This window comes from Mercenaria mercenaria, unplaced genomic scaffold (assembly GCF_021730395.1).
Source record: "Mercenaria mercenaria strain notata unplaced genomic scaffold, MADL_Memer_1 contig_3198, whole genome shotgun sequence".
NCBI lineage: Eukaryota > Metazoa > Mollusca > Bivalvia > Venerida > Veneridae > Mercenaria > Mercenaria mercenaria.
The window spans coordinates 3,837-11,609 of NW_026461315.1; positions in this window are offsets into that span (position 1 = coordinate 3,837).

Below are 7,773 nucleotides of genomic sequence, written 5' to 3' on the forward strand. Positions count from 1 at the left end.
ACATAAAAGCACAGTACAAAACGCTTAATTCGAAATTCAACAGAAATATTAGGAGTTGAGATATATTACGAGCCGGTATACATTGCAGTCTTTTATTCCTCCCCTCATATATTCGAGAGGACATTATTTCCTGTCTTTATCTGTTACTGTAATGAACGGACAAATGTAACCGGAGAGAGGAAACAAAAACTTAAATATTCCTCGTTAGTTCATGCGGGTGGTGATCCTTACTGCATACAGGCACATAGCTATGCAATTATGACACCAGAATGTCTGTAGTGAATTTGTTCTCCGTAATTGACATATTCCGTAATTGGCAAAGAGTTGATAAGAAGAGATGATTACTTGACACCCATTCAACAACCAAATGCATAATCCAACAACCATTTCATAAGAGCTTGACATATTAAACCACTGATACGAAATTTTCAATATGTTCTACAGGAACATGTAAGAAAAATTTGATTTAAGGTGTTTAACACAAAAATCGTGCTAAATCATTTTTCTGGGATAGAGCAATTTATATATTCTATTTGTATATTATAGCTCGCACCGCCACAAGACCAAAGCAGACAGCACGGAGCAGACAGACATGTGCGTGAAATTAGCCAGAGCAGCCAGAGTAGCCAGAGTTCAGCCAGAGATTAGCCAGAGTAGCCAGAGTTTAGCCAGAGTTCAGCCAGAGTTTAGCCAGAGTAGCCAGAGAAGTCAGAACTCTGGTTACTCTGGCTAGCCAGAGTAGCCAGAGTTCAGCCAGAGAAGTCATAACTCTGGTTACTCTGACTGGCCAGAGTAGCCAGAGAAATCATAACTCTGGTTACTCTGGCTGGCCAGAGTACCCAGAGTTCAGCCAGAGTTCAGCAAGAGAAGTCATAACTCTGGTTACTCTGGCTGGCAGAGTTCAGCAAGAAAAGCCAGAGTTTCTAGGATGTTAAAATGTTCTGGCTATTCTGGTCAGCCATTTTATTTGCTTTGGTTAGTCTGGCTGGCCAGAGTAGCCAGAGTTTCTAGGATTTTAAAAATAGCCAGAGTAACCTACTTCACAAACATTTTCCGTCTTAGTTGAATTTGATTATGAAACTTAATATGTTATTTCTATCTTAATAGCATGCTTAAACTGAATTTCAAGTTAATTAATATTTTCAAGTGGCTATTTAGAGTAGCCAGAGTAGCCAGAACTCTTGTTACTCTGGCTGGCTGGCCAGAGTAGCCACAGTTCAACCAGAGCAGCCAGATTTCATCCAAAGTTCAGCCATAGTAGCAAGAGTTTCTAGGATTTTAACATGTTCTGACTACTCTGGTTAGCCAGAGTATCCGGAGTAGCCCGAGTCACCAGGACTTTATTTGCTCTGGTTACTTTGGCTGGCCAGAGTAGCCTGAGTTTGTAGGATTTGAACATGTTTTTGCAACTCTGGTCAGCCAGAGTAGCCAGAGTAACCAGGTCCCATGTTAACAAAAAATTTTCAGTCTTAGCTGAATTTGATTATGAAATTTAATAATTGAGCCGTGCCATGGGAAAACAAACATAGTGGCTTTGCGACCAGCATGGGTCCAGAACAGGCTGCGCATCCGTGCGGTCTGGTCAGGATCCATGTTGTTCGCTTTAAAGGCGTATTGGACTTGGAGAATCTGTTAGCGAACAGCATGGATTCTGACGCGCAGGCTGGTCTGGATCCATTCTGGTCTCAAACCCACTATGTCGTTTTCTCATGGCGTGACTCATATGTCATTTCTGTCTAAATAGCATGTTTAAAAATGAATTTCAAGTTAATAACTATTTTCAAGCGGCTATTTAGAGTAGCCAGAGTAGCCAGAACTCTGGTCACTATGGCTGGCCAGAGTTCAGCCAGAGTTTAGCCAGAGTAGCCAGAGTTCAGCCAGAGTAGCCAGAGTTCAGCCAGAGTTCAGGCAGAGTAGCCAGAAACTAGGTTACTCTAGCTGGCCAGAGTAGCCGAGTAACCAAGATGTCAGTTGCTCTGGCTACCTTGGCTAGTCAGAACAGCCAGAATTTCCGAGATGTCCATTGGTTCTAGCTACCCAGGCTAGCCCGAATAGCCAGAGAAAATAAATACTGTAATACCTATTGCGAAATGACCCTTTTGGTTATCTCAGGTTTGATTTTTTAGTATTTTATATGTATCAAGTGATTCATAAAACGGACTTCAAAAAATTGTCGTATTTTTCAAACAGCAGACAGCAGCCAGAGTAGTCAGACGTTCTAGGATTTTAATATGTTCTAGCTACTCTGATCATATATAAAATAAAATAAAATAAAATAAGCGGGTCTATGCAAAGGCTGTTTGTTTATATACATTGTATATAATGCTTATGTATGTTTTATTTTATAGGGTAAATCCGTAGAAAATCGGACATCGTATATATAAGTTGTAATTTTACAAAGTAGCCTGCCTCCCACGAAGGGTAGATACGACGAAGCGACACCGATCCATCCTGGATCTTCAGTACTTATATGGCTGTATGCCATACCACACTGTACTGTGATTTAGTGCAGTGCGACCTGGCTGTCATGGTCTTTTGTTTTGCATTGACCCGTTCTGGATCTTATTCATGGCATATTTTATCCCCAGTGTATTGTCTCATATTCCTTCTGTTAAAAAATGGCACCAAATTGAAAGTAAAATACACATGTACATGAAAATAAATATGCTATTAAGATAGAAATGACATATTAAGTTTTATTATTAAACTTAGCTAAGACTGAAAATATTTTGCGAACATGGTACCTGGTTACTCTGGCTGACCGGAGTAGCCAGAACATGTTAAAAGCCTAGAAACTCTAGCTACTCTGGCTGAACTCTGGCTACTCTGTTAGAAACAGCCAGAGTAACCAGAGCAAGTGATATCTTGGTGACTCGGACAACTGTGGCTACTTTGGCTGACCATAGTAGCCAAAACATTTTACAAATCTAGAACTCTGCCTACCCTGGTTAAATTCTGGCTACTCTGGCCAGCTAGAGTAACCAGAGTTCTAGATACTGGATGAGCCCTGGCTGCTCTTGCTAAACTCTGACTACTCTGGCCAGCCAGAGTAACTAACCAGAGTTCTGACTACTCTTGCTGAACTCTGGCTACTCTGGCCAGCCAGAGTAACGAGAGCTATGTCTTCTCTGGCTGAACTCTGGCTACTCTGGCCAGCCAGAGTAACCAGAGTTATGACTTCTCTGGTTGAACTCTGGCTACTCTGGCCAGCCAGAGTAACCAGAGATATGACTTCTCTGGCTAAGCTCTGGCTAGCCAGAGTAACCAGAGTTCTGACTTCTCTGGCTACTCTGGCTAAACTCTGGCTGAACTCTGGCTGAACTCTGGCTACTCTGGCTAAACTCTGGCTGAACTCTGGCTACTCTGGCTACTCTGGCTGCTCTGGCTAATTTCACGCACATCAGACAGACACGTTATTTTCTGAAAAGCAGTTAAATTCGTGTACTAATGCCTAATATCTTATGTAATACCGGGTAAATAATACACCCTCATAGTTTTACTGAGTTTCTTATGGGAGATTTTTTCTCATCAGAAAAAAAGTCGTTTATAACAGAAACATTGCGTTACACTGGATAAGACGTTGCGCAGCTTTGAAATCATGGTGACTTTCTTGTTTATAGACATAAATTTCACGCGCTTTGTATAATCACAAGGGTACCTGTTTTGGCGAAGAACTTTGTTACCTCCTGAGGCAGATATGCTCATCTGCACCTACTAGCGAACGATTATAATACTGTCATTCAAAAGTTCATATCTTGGGCATCGATTTTGAAACGTTATATTTCGAATTATACCTTGAAATAGTTTCTCCCCAGGTAACCCAATTCTAAAGATCTATTTTAGTCAAATTCTACAATATTTTGGTAAGAGGCAGCGTAATGTAAATTGCGTGAAAATTAGTTCAGCGACCTTTTCATTTCATTCATTCAATGGACGGACAAATGATCTGTCAATATGATATTAAGATACAGCTGGCCACATTAATTATCGATCTCAAGAACTTGAATCTCTTGCGTCACATAAGTTTAAATAATACTGATTCATACGTGACAACTTTCGCAACAAATGGTTCCTCCTTTTGTGAAAATATGATGCTCGAAATGAATAGCGATACGTCGACTGAAAAAGATGAACGAAACAGTTCGACATACTTCATCAAAATTAAACAGCAATAAGCACGTTCCAAGTTTTATAGAGATAAACGTAAAGGGAATATCAAAACTATTTTGCTGGCGTTGAATCGAGCATCTGCAGAATTATAGTTAGATACAATGTCAAAATGAGACCCTGTCTGTTTCAACAAGAGCAAATATCTCAAAAACGCACATGGACTATACAATTTATTTGACCATATAATAGCCATTAATGTTAACTTTTAGTTATGAAACATTTCATTTAAATGTGTGTTGAAGAAAATTTTCTCTTCGCCAAAATGTCATAAAAATTGTAGTATTCCTATAGATTCCCATTAAAACAAATACTTCTAAAAGCAATCTAGCGAAATAATATAAGAACACGACCCTATTCTTTCATAGGCCAAATATTCCTTTTATTTTCTTAAGCTTTACAGTTACTAAATTAGCCAAATGAAATATAAATATTGATCAAGTTATATTGTTTGTTTCAGCTCTAGTTAATTAACTAAATTACATGACAGTAACTGTATCTCTTTCAATCACTCTGTTGAATTCGTCAGAAAAAAACTTAAGCTCCGTAAATACGTCAAATGCGACCGTTTTAGATGTAAGAGGTTCCGTATGGTTTGTTTCAGTTTGTTAGTTAACAAGACCTTTCTCTTTGAGGTATCGATATTGTCTCTGGTATTTCCATCACAGCATGTAATGGAAATGAAGCCTCGGGATTTTCAGCGTTTTTCATAACTTAATGAGAGTTCACAAACTGAAAATTATCAAAAAGTCTCTCCGTTAGACCATCATCAAAAGTCTTCATGGATCCCCATTGTCTGTCGCTTATTCCAACAACAAATATGGAAAGCTGGTAAAGTGATGCTTCTATTAGAGCAGCTTTCGTAGGAGTATCATATGCGACAATAACAGGAATGTGATACTGAAAAAAAAAATAAAATTGAAAAGGCAGGTTTTGTGTTCTTTTCTTAATGTGACACATTGGTAAGCATCAAATACACATACGCCAAAAGAGTCTGAATGAGCATTCAGGATAACTTTTGAAACTAAATATATTTCTTCCCGTATTTGCAACTAATTTAAACTCAGCGCGGGAAACAAACGCGCGAAATCGACGTCAGACGTATATGACGTTAGAAAGACGCACACGACTTAAAGTTCCATTTCATTTTATTTCTTGCTGCACAACTTTATGAAAGTCTCATTAAGTAAAATAATTTGAATCGAAAAATATACTATAATGAACAAAGAGCGACTACAATTTAATTCTATTTTAAGCAAATGATTCAAAATGTACTAGTAGATTGGCAAAGAAGTGAGTGATATGCAGTGAGTGATATGGTTTATATCTCACTGATAAAATACAGTATTTCATCAGTAAGTATAAAGTACCCTATGCATCCCTTATCTTACACATTCGGAGACAAAAATATAATTTGATGTTTAATTAACGAGCCATTTTCTGGAAATTATGTGTTTATTTCTCGCGAGATTTACGTCACCAGTTTAGTTAGAAGCACGTTGATGATGTGTTACGTGCTAAATCTGAATCTTTCGCATTTATTAAAATAGAAAAAGTGGAAACTTCACAGGTCGCTCAACACGACAAAAACGAAAATGTTGCAGGCTCGGTTTGATTGAGCCTGTTCATGGACGGTATTGAAAGTGCATGCTACCGTCCACGCCCTCTAGCCCCGGGTTGAGCAGAACTCAGCATTTACACATGCTAAAAGCACAAAAAGCAATTTAGTGACATCCGCAGATCTAATTCTAGCAGATCCAGATTCTCTTTCAATAGTTCATACGGACTTAGATTGTATTCGGTCCGAGTGCAGACTCTATTTGATCTTTTCATGCCTTTGTTGCTCAATCAAGACACGAATTTTATCCTTACTTTTCATACATTTCTTGTTTCTATTCAGTTTGTCTAATTTCCCCGACACCACATCCTTTTAACCTCCCCTTACCCATTTTTGTAATTTAAATATAATTTAGATGTTCTTGTTGATGGTGTTTTCCCCAACAGCTTCATCCTTTTACCTACAACCTAACAAGTTTAGATCTTTGTATATGATAGAAATGTACTTGTTGCTAGATTTTTAAAGTAACCCTTTCTGCTCAATTTTTCTGTCACAATGTCTTTTTGTTGTGGGCCTACTTTTTGATGCACAACAATTTGTCTGTGTTTTGGATGCGCTGTGCTTCCAGGAAATCTATCCTTAAGATTTATTTTTATGTTTTTATACAGGTCCTATCAGAAATTATTGTGTAACTGCTGATTTTATATGATCTTGATACATGTCCTGTTTGACTTGTTTCCGTACTGGTGGTATACATATTCTGTTTTCTTTAAATGAGCTTTTATTGATAGAAAGGAACGCAATACTTGCTGGTGACATATGAGCAACTAAAGTAAGTGCAAATAACCTCGTCCCATTCCCTTGTACCCACTATATAAAAAAGTTTGACTGCAATTATATACTGATCTCTGATTTAGAAAACAGTATCAAGATATTTGAATGAAACGCGATTTCTTTCTCTTTCATAACTTTTTGTATAAACAAAACTGACATCGGCGTCGAATTACTTTCACGGAATACATCATGATTTCCTTAAATATGGAACAGTTTATAAAATGCATTAATTTTTTTGTTACTGACATTGCCATAGAAATATGTCTTACTCACATATTGATGATGGAAAGCTCTTTCATTACCTTTTACTGGTATATATCTATAAGTAGATGTAGTATTGTGATAAGTTTTTGATTTTTCTAATTAGAGATTCTTATATATTTCTATAATGTGTACGTTTTTATTCCTATTAAAGGCAATCATGCAAAGCTTTCAGCGTATAAGTTATCGTTAAACTATGAAACATACCAAAAATGCAAATATATGTGCGCTGAAATATATATTGCATTATGTAAAACGTTCAGCGATATACATTACACTAAACGAATTGTCATTTTTATTCTACATATAAAGACAAATGACAAGAATAAATAACCAGTAGGGATAGCCACATCCTGTTCATATTTCTACTCAATGAATAGAAGTGTATGAAAGGATGTGTACACGATCTACATTTTCACAAACACAAATAAATAATATAAAGCATATGAGCCGCGCCATGAGAAAACCAACGCAGTCTGGTCAGGATCCATGCTGTTCGCTAACAGTTTCTCTAATTGCAATAGGCTTTAAAAGCGCAGTCTGGTCTGGATCCATGCTGGTCGCAAACCCACTATGTTGGTTTTCCCATGGCGCGGCTCATATAGACAACACGGACAAAAGCAGGAAACGGTCAGTGGCAAAATATCACAAGGAAGAATAAACCAGTTCTAAAGTAACAGGACAGTGTAAATAAAAGTTGTCAAGCTAGATAAATCATTCAAAGTAACAGGACAGACAGTGTAAATAAAAGTTGTCAAGCTAGATAAATCATTCAAAGTAACAGGACAGTGTAAATAAAAGTTGTCAAGCTAGATAAATCATTCAAAGATTTACTGTTAATAAGCGTAGCATCGAACAGCAAAACAGTTTCAGAAATATGCGATGTGGCTAAAGAAGTAGTGTCATAAGCTCTTTTTTAAATGTTTTATAACTTTGCAAAATATTGGAAACCA